Source organism: Penaeus vannamei, chromosome 19 (assembly GCF_042767895.1).
Source record: "Penaeus vannamei isolate JL-2024 chromosome 19, ASM4276789v1, whole genome shotgun sequence".
Lineage (NCBI taxonomy): Eukaryota > Metazoa > Arthropoda > Malacostraca > Decapoda > Penaeidae > Penaeus > Penaeus vannamei.
Genome location: NC_091567.1, coordinates 27,846,706 through 27,859,205, shown reverse-complemented (window position 1 = coordinate 27,859,205; position 12,500 = coordinate 27,846,706). Strand labels below are relative to the sequence as shown.

Below are 12,500 nucleotides of genomic sequence, written 5' to 3'. Positions count from 1 at the left end.
GGCGTGCTCGCGGCGGACGGGCGGGTGTGGGCCCGGCATATTTTGCGCGCTTGTTTGTGTCGTGTTGCTGCATGGCTTAGGCAGAGAGCGCAGGTAAAGCGAGTGCGGCAGGTACACACGTGTGCGGGTGCATGCATACAGACACGGATGGACACGCGCACATACACGTACATCCGGAGAAGGAGAGGGGAAGGAAGGGGAAGAGCGGAAGAGGGGTAGAGGAAGGAATGAAGGGAGGAAGGAAATAGAGGAGAGGGAGAGAAAAAGGAGAAGAACGAGAGATAGGGAAAGAGGAAGAGGGAGATTGGCAGAGAGGAGGGTGAGGAGAGAGGGAGAGAAGAAGAAAAGAAAGAAAGAGGAAAAAGGGGGGGGGGGAGAAATGATATATGCGATGAAGCAAAGGAAATACGGTGAAGAGGAGGAGTATGTAGCAGAAGGCCATGGAGGTTTCGTAAGAAGGGATACCACGCTTTTCACACTTAAATTCTTGCCTACAGTCCCACCCTTCCCCCCAATCTTACCCTCTGCCGCATCTTCCTACCTTAGTCCCACCTCTCATTTTCCGCTATCCCTCCCTCCCGTTAATCCCCTGTCACCTTGCTCCCCCTCCCCCTCCCCTCCCCCTCCCCCACCCTTGGGCATCGGCGGGCGTGGCTCTCCTTGGCTCCCGCTTGGGCTCTGGCACCGCCCCCCGTTCATTCATGGTGTTTCCTCGCTGTTTTGGATGCCAGTTTGCTGTGGGTAGGAGGGGGGGGGGTATTGGTACGGGGGAGGGGGTAGAGGCGGGAGCGGGGTAGTGGCAGTGGGGCATGGGTAGGAGGGGGGTAGGGGTAGTGTAGTCGTAGTGTCGGGGAAGAAAGAAGGAACGGAAGTAGGCGATGATAAAAAAGGGAGAGGGAAAGAGAAGGATAAAGAAATGGCGGGTTGACGGTAAAGATAATGGTGCATGGAAGGACAAAAAGATAATTGCATCGGAGGAGAAGACAAGATCCATAAAACAAGTCCAAGAAAAAGAAAAAAAGTGAAGAGTGAATACAACGTATTATTAATGACTATAGTGAAAACGAATGATTTTATGTTATAAAAGACGAGGCGAGAACAAAGGTAAATAAAAATAGAACGAGCAAAGAAGAAAACGAGTGGGCATTAGAAAGCGCTCAATCATGCAACGACTGCAAAAAAGAAAGAAAGAAAGAAAGAAAAAAATATATACATTAATGATAATAATAAGATAAAATAAAATAATAATGATAATAATAATAATTATTATTATTGTTATTATTATAGAACGATAGTAATGATAATAAAATAATAATTAAATTATCATAATAATGATGATGATAATAATAATGATAGTAATAATAATAATAATTAAGTAAATAATAATTATGATAAAAATAATAACAATAATAATGTGGTGGAGGGAGTGGCCAGGAGTAATTAAGCAACTCTAAGAGTCACACCTTTGATTATAGAGACGATCTTGGACCTCCCCCCCACCCCCCTCTCCTCTCTTAGGTGTGCGTTTGCGTGTGCGCGGGAGAGGGAGGGGGAGGGGGGGGGCCTTGGAATACTAATGTTGGGCATGATTAAATTACGGAAATGTAAGTTGCAAACAGGGGATGTGTAGTCCAAAGTTTCCAGAACGTTTTGCATGGATTCAATATCGTAAAAGTGGCGTTGATGCCATTTTTATTGCATTAGTCTTATCAAGGACCTGAAAGCGAAAACAAGAAATGGCCGCCGCTTCGGCCCCGAGAAGCAGGCGCACTCGAAAAGAGTTTTGATAAGGCCTTCGCCGGAAATGAAACGTCGAGAGATTAGGGCGTTCTTAAGGCAAGGGAGGCCGGGGTTAGGAAATCGGATTGCGGAATGGGAACACTCCCAGGAAGCGGCGGGGCGGGGCTGCAGCGGGAGGGGGCGGGGCAGCAGCGGGGAGGGGCGGGAGGGGCTGGAGGGGGCGGGAAGAGGCTCGTCTGTTGGGGAAATGCAATTCGGATACGCCCATATCAGTGCACAGACATATACACGCGCATGTTCACGCGCGCGCGCGCGCGCGCGCGCACACACACACACACACACACACACACACACACACACACACACACACACACACACACACACACACACACACACACCTTGCCTTAACATACTCATCATATAATACCTTCTCACACCCACTGCAGAGCGACACCTTTAGAAATGTCCACCCATTTTTTATTAAATTTAGAAAACATCCTTCTTGTGCAACAGATTTTTATCTCGAATAAAGAGAGGAGAAGAGGAAGAGAGAGAGTGAGGGGGGGAGATGAGAGGAGAGGAGTGGATTAGAGGGGGGGGGGAGAGGGGAGATGCCGGAGTTAGGGCAGGCATCCCGCGTGTATTTTATTTCCATCATCACGATTCAATGTTTGGGGTGGGGGTGGGGGTGGGGGTGGGGGCGGGAGCGGGGGGATTACTTGCTTTGCCTCTGTTTGTTTAATCGTTTGGGCATGGCGGCTTTTATTTGTTTATTTATTTATTTTTTTTAGCTGAATATTTACAGTATTTTTATTTCTAACTTCGAACTGGAATGACAATGGCATCATGGGAATGAAAATGAAAACATGATGGTAATGATAATGATTATGAGAGTGATTATGATGATGATGATGATAATGATGATGATATTGATGATGTTATTATTATTCTTATTGTTGTTATTATTATTACTATTACTATTATTATTATTATATTTATTATTATTATAATAATAGTAATAGCGGAAATGATAATATTGGTATCATCTTGATCTTCTTTGTTAACGCTATTGCTATCATGGCTGTTAATTCCGTTACTAACATTTTTGTGATCTTATTAAGAGCAATAACAACATTGCTCTGTTGCACAACTTTTATTATATTGTTGTTGCAGCTGATACTGCTATTTATGATGAATGTCGCCATCCACACCGCGTATATTATCATTGTGAAATTATTTTTTTGTTCTTGCGTCCGTCTTTCCTTCCGATGTCTCAACAGAATCTAGAGAACGGAGAGGATATCGACTCGAGACCTTTTGCAGGTGGTCGGGGACGGTCCTCGGATTTGTTGAACAGGAGGATCGAGACATTTTGTCGGCAAGAGACTGCGTGGGATTCAAGGGCGCTTAGGCCTATTTGGTCGGGAATCATTCCTTGGGCTCAACAGGGACGGCGGCGAGCTATAACGACGTGCAAAAGCGACGTGGTTTTGCGGACAAGAATCGCGGAAGTTTTTTTTCTTCAAGGAATAGAAAGAAGAGGGGGTTCCGAGAGAGGATGGGGTGGATAGGAAGGAGAGGAAGGGAGAATGCAGGAAGTAGGAGTTGGAGAGAAAGAAGAAGAAGAAGAACAGCAGGTGTGTTGGTAGGAGAACAAGGTGTCTGTGACCCATGCTATTTCCTAGTATGACGGCTGCGCTTTTGTCTGAGGACAGAGCTTGCAGAGACTAGCATAAAATCAGGAAGAAAGATTAAGGAGAGATAGGGAAAGAAAGAAGAGAGGCCACAGCAGCAGGAGTTGGCGATGACAGGTAGAGGAGGAGGAGGAGGAGAAGAAGAAGAAGAAGAAGAAGAAGAAGAAGAAGAAGAAGAAGAAGAAGAAGAAGAAGAAGAAGAAGAAGAAGAAGAAGAAGACGGAGACGAAGACGAAGACGAAGACGAAGACGAAGACGAAGACGACGAACAACAATAACGAAAGGAAGAAGAAGAAAAAGAAGAAAAAGGAGCAGCAGGAGGAAGAGAATGAGGAGGATGCAGGGTTAGAGACGGCATCTCGGGCTAATAATAATCCCTCTCCCCCCCCAGCTTGCGTGGTATTTGAGACTGGCTTCCGTAATTCTGTCAGCTCGGACCCCCCCCCACTCCCCCCCTTCCCTCCCTTCCCAATCCCTTCTGTTCCCCTCTTTTTACCTTTCTTAAGTCTTCCCCTTCCCCCTCCCCCCTCTTCAACTCCCCTGCATCTTCCACCCGTTCTCTGTGACACTATTTTTAGATTTGTATTGCTAAGAGAGAGAGAGAGAGAGAGGAAGGGGGGGAGAGGGAGAGAGGAAAATAGCACTGAAAGAAGATGAAGAAGAGGGAGAAGGCGAGGGATAGGGAATGAGATAAGAGAGAGAGAGAGAGAGAGAGAGAGAGAGAGAGAGAGAGAGAGAGAGAGAGAGAGAGAGAGAGAGAGAGAGAGAGAGAGAGAGAGAGAGAGAGGTGGGTCGCTTTCCTCCTATTTTCCTCGTCAGTGTCAATGACGTTAGTATTGCGGTTAGTATTGCGTAAGTCTAAATAATACATTATTATATAGGCCAATAAGGAGAAAAGATGTATTGTAAAGTTTAACGCTTTTATTGTTTTTTATTCTCATTGTTCGTGTTTTCAGGGTGTGTTTGTGAGAGAGCTGGATAGATAGAGAGAGGGAGACAGAGACAGACAGACACACACACACACACACACACACACACACACACACACACACACACACACACACACACACACACACACACACACACACACACACACACACGAGAGAGAGAGAGAGAGAGAGAGAGAGAGAGAGAGAGAGAGAGAGAGAGAGAGAGAGAGAGAGAGAGAGAGAGAGAGAGAGAGAGAGAGAGAGATTAAGATTGAGATTGAGATTAGATATTTAGAGAGGGGGGAGAAGGAATGGAAAAGAGAGAGAGGGAGAGACAGAGAGATTGTGTCTGTGTTTTGTTTGAGTGCTAAGTCTGCTGGCCGCGTATGCCCCCGGCTCCTCATAGGTAAGATTCCCTCGATTGCCATCTGGGCGCCACGTGTCTTGGTGGCAATTCGATCCCCTACCCCCCCCCCCTTCCCTCTCCTCTTTCCCCACCTCCTCTCCACCCCTTCCCGCGTTCCAAAGCCCCTGTCCCCATCCCTCCTCTGTCCCCACTCCTTCCCCATCCCTTTCTCCTTCTCTACTCCCTTCCCTTCCCCATCCCTTTCCCCTGCTCTAACCCCCTATCCTCCCCCTTCTCCATCCCGTTCTCCTGCTCTGTTTCCCTCCTTCTCCCATCCCTCCCCCTGCTCTATCCCCTCCCTCCCCCATCTTTCCCACTGCTCTATTTCCCTCCCCTCCCTCACCCTTTCCCTTTCCCCCCCTCCCCCCTTTACTTCCAACTTCCTTGCCGCTACCCCCCCCCCTTTTCTCAAGAACCCCAACCTTTTTAGGGGGAAGGCAGTAGTTGTCGCTGTGTTTCCTGTCCCTTTTGGCATCTTAATTCTCACGTTTTAGGCTGTAGGATAAAAAGAAATTAAGAAGAGGGCGACAGAGGGAGACTGGGTCGAATGATGAGAGGGAGGGTGAAGGAGAGGGAGGGAGGGAGATAAAAGGAGAGAAAGGGAGAGGGGGGAGGCAGGTAAAGGAAGAGAGAGAGAGAGAGAGAGAGAGAGAGAGAGAGAGAGAGAGAGAGAGAGAGAGAGAGAGAGAGAGAGAGAGAGAGAGAGAGAGAGAGAGAGAGAGAGAGAGAGAGAGATGAAAGAGGTACAAAACGATATTTCATTGCATGCTCTCTTTGTGCTGTCCTTCATTGCCTATTCTCACTGGACTAATCTTGCACATTTACCAGTGCCACAGCCTCCTATTTCTTAGAGTTGGCACTCGTGAGCAGACGACCTCCGCTGATGGCACTCACGTCGGGATGGAAGACCTCGTCATTTTGACCTCTCAAGCCGTTGCACTCCCAAGGCAGGGGGGGGTGCGACACGGTTTGGGGAAGAAATAAGACTTTGGGAATAAATTTTGATAAATGGGCTTTCACCCCTCGCGCTCGGAAGGGGAAAGGTGGGGAGAGGGAAGGGGAGCATTTTCCCCTGGCCATGGCTTAAGTTTCAGCCTCTTCCATTTTTCTCACGTGCTCCCTGGGCACTCGGCAAGACCAGGCGTCTGGAAGATCGTTGTTTTCTTCCTTCCTTCCTTTCTCTCTTCCTTCCTTCCTTCCTTCCTTCTTCATTACCTCATCTCTTCCTTCTCTCTCAGTTTATTATTTGCTTCTTCATTTAAAATGCAAGTAAAGAGGATCGTGATAAGATGTGCTGAATTTGCAACGCGTGTGATATTCTTTCTTCGGTTTACTAGGAAGCAAAATCAGCTGTGGGAGTCTAAAGCTGCGCTTTGGCAAGCAAACAGCTGATTCACTTAACTACGGTAGAATAGGTATCAGATGTTTCATTCAGAAAGTAGAAGTAGAATATATTTTAACACTGAACTGTTTTAATTTTCTTTGTGGATTGTTGAGAGAGAGAGAGAGAGAGAGAGAGAGAGAGAGAGAGAGAGAGAGAGAGAGTGTGTGTGTGTGTGTGTGTGTGTGTGTGTGTGTGTGTGTGTGTGTGTGTGTGTGTGTGTGTGTGTGTGTGCGTGCAACTATTTTGTTTTTCTTTGCGGGTTCTTGAAAGAGGGAGAGAGGGAGAGAGAGAGAGAGGGAGAGAGGGGGAGAGAGGGGAGAGGGAGAGAGAGAGGGAGAGAGGGAGAGAGGAGAGAGGGAGAGAGGGAGAGAGGGAGAGAGGGAGAGAGGGAGAGAGGGGAGAGAGGGAGAGAGGGAAGAGGGAGAGAGAGAGAGAGAGAGAGAGAGAGAGAGAGAGAGAGAGAGAGAGAGAGAGAGAGAGAGAGAGAGAGAGAGAGAGAGAGTATACGGTGGTTATGTATCCGTAGAAAAATGCTGATCACCTTCATATTACCTAATTAATTAATCAATCCGCAGGTACGAGAGGTATGATGTTTAGGTTGCCACGGGAACTAGATAGCCCGGCCTCGAGTGTGTGACGTCACGGAGGCGCGTCTGAGTGTGTGTGTGTGTGTGTGAAGTATGTTTAGCAAGGAGGATTGGCCACGCTGCTTTTGGGTTTGGCGAATTTTGGCAGAGAGATCTTGAGTCATCAATAATCTCTGGTCATATTTTTAACCTTGGCAGTCAGTGGCGGTCGCTCTGTGTGTGTGTGTGTGTGTGTGTGTGTGTGTGTGTGTGTGTGTGTGTGTGTGTGTGTGTGTGTGTGTGTGTGTGTGTGTGTGTGTGTGTGTGTGTGTGTGTGCGCGCGCGCGCTTGTGTGTGCGCGTGTTTGTATGTGTGTGTGTGTCTGTGTGCGTGTTTCTGTATGCATATATGTATACATATGTGCGTAAATGCGAGAGAGGCAGAGACATAGAGGGATGGAAGCAAGCAGTCTAGCAGGGATTATGACACAAGGCGGGGATGGAAAGGATGGACGAGACGGGCGTGAGGGACCTCCGAGAGCGAGAGGCGGTAGCGAAGAAGGCGAGCTACTGTTCATGCTCTGCTGGGTCTTGCCGGGTCATTTTCCAGCTGGTGGCGAAGAAGGAAGGAGGGAGGTAGCCAGCGCGCCAGGGGAGGGCAGGGGGAGGGGGACCGGAGGCAAGGAGGATCGCGCAAGCCTCGGAGGACGCGGCCGGGAGACGGTGCGATCGGTCGTGGAAGCGGGAGGAAGGAATTGCGAAGGAGGGATGGGCGATGGGGGGAAGGATGAAGGAGGGGAGGGCGAAGGAGGGGAGAACGAATGAGGGAAGGACGAAGGGGGGAAGGACGAAGGAGGGATGGGCGAAGGAGGAGAGGACGAAGGAGGGATGGGGGGGGGGGGGCGAAGGGAGAGGTCTTGGAGGTCAGGGAATTGAAGAGGGGTTGCAGACATGGAGGAAGGTAGGATGAGCTTGGGTAAAGAAGAGTAAGTGAAAACACTGGGTACAAAGTAAAGAAGAATAAAAGAGGTGAAGGAAACAGACAGAAGAGGGGAAAGAACTAGTAAAGAAAAGAGGGGAAAACTAGGGAAGGATAGAGGGGAAAGAACTAGGCAAGGAAAGAGGGGAAAGAATTAGGGAAGAAAAGAGGGGAAAGAACTAGGGAAAATATTCTGAAGGTATTTTTGGTTCCTGTCTCCTTGGGAAGTAAAGGAGAAGAAAGAGAGCCGAGAATATCGGAGATTTACAAGAGTAAATAGACGCAAAGGAATCACAAAGAGATGGGACGGGGATTGTATGTAGAACTGATGGAAGAGGCAATAAAGGAGCGACGAAGCAAAGCAAAAAGGACGAGGAGGAGGAAGTAATCTCTCGGTATCACGAAGTTATGTCGACTGTGCTTCAGCTGGCTGGATTTTTCATGGCTGGGGGCCGTCCAATGTCGTAAACTGCGGCGTTTCCATAACTGCATTTGAGAGGGAACACGGCGGGGGGGGGGGGGTCGTTTGGAGTGGGGTCAGGCCACGCTGGGGGGTCACAGCTGCACGGAAATGATGCTGTGGGGCTGAATCTCTGCGGGGAAGGGTCTTCACTCAGAGCTGCATGTGTAAAGGGGACTGAGTTCTGTCGGGGTCACGTTTGGAGGGGAGCGAAGGCGCCCGGGGAGGGAGATCTGTTGGGGGGCTGTATCTGGGGGGGGGGGCAAGGCCACTTCAAGTGAGAGAGAGGGAGACACACACACAGATAGACTGGCAGGTAGACAGACACAGAAAGAAAGGCAGACAGACAGACAGACAGATGCAGTGTCAGACAGATACACGGGCCGAGATCACAACGACGAGGAGGTCTAAAGTGTCATTACGTGGCAGGTCGGAGCGGGCTGGGGAACAGAGGGAAGCCGGTGCCGCGAGAGGGTAGACGGGAGCAAGACCCCGGGGGGGAGACGGGTGCTTGGGTTGGGAGACGAGGTCATAAAGGTCAAATGACTGTCACGCCGTCGGGATGAATGACAGGCGAAGGAGCGGCTGCGCGTGGGCTGTCGCTCGCATTGCCTCGCGGAATGAAGACGATACACTAATTACGATGACGGGGAAGTGTGGTCTGGCGGGTGGTTGACAGGGAAGGGGAAAGGTTGTGACGGGGGAGGAGGGGTTGTGTCGGCGGTGGAGGGGGTGGGAGGACGAGGGAAGGCTGAGACGAGGGGAGGGGGAAGAAGGGGAAAGGGGTAGAATGCCGGTTGTGACGGGATGGATGGGTGGAAAGACGAGGGAAAGTTATGACGAGGGGAGGGAGGGGAATGGGACGGAGAATAATGAGGGTTGTGACAGGGTGGGGGTGAAAAGGACGAAGGAAGATTGTGACGAGGGCGATAGGGGGCGAAGGAAGATTGTGACGAGGGTGATAGGGGGCGAAGGGAGGTTGTGACGAGGGCGATAGGGGGCGAAGGGAGGTTGTGACGAGGGCGATAGGGGGCGAAGGGAGGTTGTGACGAGGGCGATAGGGGGCGAAGGGAGGTTGTGACGAGGGCGATAGGGGGCGAAGGGAGGTTGTGACGAGGGCGATAGGGGGCGAAGGGAGGGTGTGACGAGGGCGTTAGGGGGGGAAGGGAGGTTGTGACGGGGGCGATAGGAGGCGAAGGGCGAAGGGGAAGGACGGTTGTGACGGGATGGTGAGTGATGAAAAATTGCGACAGTGGGAGGCGGGAGGACGAGGGAAGTGTGTGACGGGGAGGAAAGTGAATAAAGATGGTCGTGACTGGGTGGGTGGAGAGGAAGAGAAGGGTGGTGGAAGTTGTGACGGGGAGGAGAGGGAGGGAAGGGTGGTGGGAAGTTGTGACAGGGGAGGGAGAGGGAGGGAAGGGTGGTGGGAAGTTGTGACGGAGGCAAAGGGGAAAGGACGATAGATGGATGTGCCTGGGGTGGGGAGGGCAAGGTCTGGGGAGGGGTGGAAGAGCGAGGGGAAGGTCTGGGGGCGAAAGAGGAGGGGAGGAGATGATGAAGACAGAACATAAGGGTGAGGAATAGTTCCCTAGATAAAAAGACTAATGCAGCGATTGCACTGCAACGAACGGTTTGAGGTTGCTGGAGTCAAATTGTTTTCTTAGGAGCTTAGAATACGGGCCAAGGCTGCGAGGAGTATGGCAAGAGGGATGGGAACAAGGAGGATAATGACGTGGGAAGGAGAGAGAGACCACGGGTGAGAGTTCCATGAAGGGTAAGAGCTGGGCGCCGGATGAGCCCGCGTTGGCCAGGTGTTGGAGGGGATCGAGGGAGCAAGGGGAGGGCGGAGAGGAGGAGGAGAGGGGGGGGAGGAGGGGGAGGGAGGGTGTGGGGGAGAAGGAGAGGAGGGGAGAGGGAGAGGGAGGGAGGGTGTGGGGGGAGAAGGAGAGGAGGAGATGATAATAATGGAAGGGGGGGGGGACGGAGAAAAGGAGGGGAGAAGGAGAGGAGGAGAGGGAGGGAGGAAGGAGGAAACGAGGGGAGAAGGAGAGGAGGAAGGAGGAAACGAGGGGAGAAGGAGAGGAGGAGAGGCGTGGATGGGAGGGAGGGAGGAAAGGAGGGGAGAAAGAGAGGAGGAGAGGGAGGGAGGAAGGGGTGGACGGAGAAAAGGAGAGGAGGAAGGGGAGGATGTAGGAAAGGAGGGGAGAAGGAGAGGGAGGGAGAAAGAGAGGAGGGAAGGAAAGGAGGTCGACGGAGAAGGATGAGGTGAAGAGTGAAAAAAAGAGAAGAGAGGAAAGATAGTGAGAGGTTTGCGGATCAAATAGAAAACAAATAAAGAAAAAAAGCGAGAGAAATGGGTGAAACGGGAGAGGGATGGAGGGAGAGAGAGTGAGGGAGGGAGAGGCGAAGGACGAAGGGGTTACATGACGGAAGATCCAATTACCCGAAGACCCGGCGAAGATCATTTCGCGGGGATACCTTAATGGCGAAGCAAAATGGATTCTATGGCATTCAAATAACCTCATTACGCGTGTGTGATTGCGTCCATATGTGTAATTACGTGTGTTATTGAGTGTGATTATATTTATATTGTGAGTTGGGTCCTTGAGTGTGTTTGTTTGGCTGATTGATTTTTTTTGCTTGTTTTTTTTTTGTGTGTGTGAGAGTGGATGTGGATATGTATGTGTTTGCGTGTGTGCACGTGTCGGGGTGACCACGACGTGTGCAGAGCCGGAATTTGGCAGGATCGTTTTCGTCGGCATCCAATCTAGCGTGCCCTGTTTCTCTCCCTCCCTCTATCCATTCCTCCTCTTCGCACTTTCCTCTCTGTCACTCCTCTTAGAAGCGTTGTCACCTCTCCATGCCGCGATTTCTTCGGTCTGTCCTCTTTGTCCTCTCGATCTTTGCACTGCTTGTATCGCCTTATCTTTCGATGCAAGTTTCCCCATCTCTCTCCTTTTGTCCTTTCGCTTTGTCCTCTCACCCTCTTTATTTTTTTGCTGCCTGTTGCATCTTATTACTAACGCGTCCTCTTGCTTTTACTAACGAGCTTCCTTACCCGTGTCTTTCCTCCTACCGTAGCCAGTGCCAATCGTTTTGTGTTTCTATGTGATGGCACTCCCTGGTTGGCACTCTGCTTATCCTTTACACTCTGTGGTGCTAATCTCTCAGAGAGAAGGAAAGGGAGAGGGAGAGGGAGAGGAAAAGGGAAAGGGAAAGGGAAATGGAAAGGGGAAAAGAGAGAGAGCGAGGAGGGAATGGGGATTAAGGGTGAGGAAAAGGAAGTTAGAGTGAGAGGCAATGGGGTTGAAAGGGAGAGGGAGAGGCAAGAATGAAGGTGAAGAAAAACAGAGAATGGAAGAAACGAGGGTAGTGAGATAGTCCAATCGGAAGTAAGTGAGAAAAGAGAGAGAGAAAGAGAGAGAGAGAGAGAGAGAGAGAGAGAGAGAGAGAGAGAGAGAGAGAGAGAGAGAGGCAGTGGGAGGAAGGGGGAGGGGGGTGAGAGAGGCACGGACAGGCACTGGGACGAAGAGCTGCCGGGCCGGTGGGTGCCTCAGTGTATCGTGGGGCACGGTGGGGGAGAGTGCCGCGGCTCCCTCTCTCGTGCTCTGGCCCTTCGTTGCGTCTTGCGGTTAGTGTGCGGTCAGCGGAGTTCTTGCACGGTTAGCAGCGTTCTCGTGCAGTTATTGCTGTTCTTGGGCGGTTATGCGTGTCCTTGTGGGGGTTGTGATTTAAAAAATAATTATGGACGCTCACTGGTCTTTCTTTGCTGTTTGTGATACATTTTATTTTGGCGTGGTCGGTGTCTTTGTTGGTTTTCTTGTACGGTTGTCCTTGTTTGCGGTCCTTGCCTTCAGCGCTCGAGTCTCTTTGCGGTTGCGAGGAAGAAGCAAATCCGTTTTTCCTTTCGTGGTGACATTGCCGAGGAAAGTGATGGTGACGGGCGACGGGCGGTGGTGACAGTCGGGTCAGGCAAAGCAAAGGTGTAGCTGGTGATGTGGTGATGCGATGGTGAGACACGGGGGTGGGGGGGTGGGGGGTTGGAGTCTGTGTGTGTGGTGATTAGTCGAGAAGCAAGTCTGTTGTTTGTAAAAGCTTTTTTACTTTTGAATGATTAGCCAGTTTTTAAAGGCCAGGCATGTGTTTGTCTCATGGTGGAGATAACGATGTTAATATAGTTGTAGGGAAATGTGTGCATAGACGCACAGATCCGGGGATCTTTTTATCCGCCTCCTTACTTTGTTATTCATGTGAGCCTATTTTTGTCTCTCTCTCTCTCTTTATCTATCTATCCATCTATCTATCTATCTATCTCTCACTCTCACTCTCACTCTCACTCTCAT

General features: G+C 50.4%; 1 protein-coding gene across 5 annotated transcripts in view; it reads left to right on the top strand.

The window, feature by feature from the left end:
* Positions 1 to 12,500, top strand: part of LOC113801211 (SNF-related serine/threonine-protein kinase) — a 235,311-nt gene that overhangs the window by 108,173 nt on the left and 114,638 nt on the right. Inside the window, exon 1 of one of the 5 annotated variants that reach the window (XM_070134390.1) lies at positions 11,704 to 11,788. The exons of 3 other annotated variants lie outside the window; for them this stretch is intronic. The gene's annotated coding sequence lies outside the window, so the exon portion shown is untranslated. Of the gene's footprint in view, positions 1 to 11,703; positions 11,820 to 12,500 lie in introns of those variants that run through there. One more of the 5 variants, XM_070134389.1, reaches the window with a different exon arrangement.